The following is a 1,264-nucleotide window of genomic DNA, read 5'->3' as shown; positions in this document are numbered from 1 at the left end:
AGAGAGAGAGAGAGAGAGAGAGAATAAACTTTAATTAACGCCCAGGCAGAGAAATAGTCCATTAAACACCATGAACAACCAAGGTGACAAAGCATCTCAGAAAAAATAAATCCCCAGAAAATGAGCTTACAGACATAGAAATATGTGACTTAAATGACAGAGAATTCAGAATGGTCCTTCTGAAAAAAACTCATTGAGTTCTGAAATGAGTCATATCAACAATTTCAGGAATTGAAAAAACACCTAGATGAGCAGGGCAAGGAGACTGAAACTTTCACACACACACAAAAAAAATTAGAGTCTACGGCCATGCCACCCTGAACATGCCTGATCTCATCTGATCTCAGAAGCTAAGTTGGGTTGGGCCTGGTTAGTACTTGGATGGGAGACAACCTAGGAATACCAGGTGCTGTAAATGTATTTAAAAAAAGAAGAAGAAGAAGAGCCAAATAGAACTTCTGGAGATGAAGAACACACTGCAAGAGTTGAAAAATGAAATAACAAGCTTGGGAAATAGGGCCAATCAAATGGAGGAAAGGATCAGTGATATCAAAGACAGAGATCTAGAAATAAATCAGAAGGAAGAAGAGAGAACCCGAAGGGTGAAAAATAATGAAAGGGAAATTCAAGAACTAGTTGATACCATCAGGAGAGGAAACATAAGAATAATGGGCATTATTGAAGGTGAGGAAAAGGAGCAGGAACTAGAAAGCATTTTCAGACAAATAGTGGACGAGAATTTCCCAAATCTAAGGAATGAGCTGGAGCTTGGAATTCAAGAAGTCAACAGAACATCCAAATGACCTCAATTCAAAAAGGTCATCATCAAGGCACATTGTATTAAAATTATCAAAAATCAGCAACAAAGACAGAATTCTCATGGCAGCCAGGGAGAAGAAAATGGTAATTTATAAAGGAAAACTCATTAGATTATCCTCAGACTTCTCAGCGCAAACTTTACGAGCCCAAAAGGAATAGAATCGAACATTTAAACTATTAAGTGAAAGGAACTACAAGCCTAGAATAATGTATCCAGCTAAGCTCTCTTTTAGATGTGAAGGAGAAATTAAGATCTTTCCAGGCATACAAAAATTGAGGGAATTCTCTACTACATAATTAGGAGTAAAGAGACTATCAAGCAAACAGAAGCAAAGGAGTGCAATTCTTTCTGAGAACAGGGTATTATAAGCTTAAATAATAAGAAGAGAAGTGCTGTAGCAAGATAATAATGAATGTTCAGCATGCATAGGGACAAACTAAGATA

At 37.0% G+C, this 1,264-nt stretch overlaps 1 pseudogene; it reads left to right on the top strand.

Moving 5' to 3' along the window:
• Window positions 1-299: 299 nt before the first annotated feature.
• Window positions 300-418, top strand: LOC118610129 (annotated as a pseudogene).
• Window positions 419-1,264: the final 846 nt, after the last annotated feature.

This window comes from Rousettus aegyptiacus, unplaced genomic scaffold, assembly GCF_014176215.1.
Source record: "Rousettus aegyptiacus isolate mRouAeg1 unplaced genomic scaffold, mRouAeg1.p scaffold_m13_p_12, whole genome shotgun sequence".
Lineage (NCBI taxonomy): Eukaryota > Metazoa > Chordata > Mammalia > Chiroptera > Pteropodidae > Rousettus > Rousettus aegyptiacus.
This window is presented reverse-complemented; position numbering and strand designations above follow the sequence as displayed.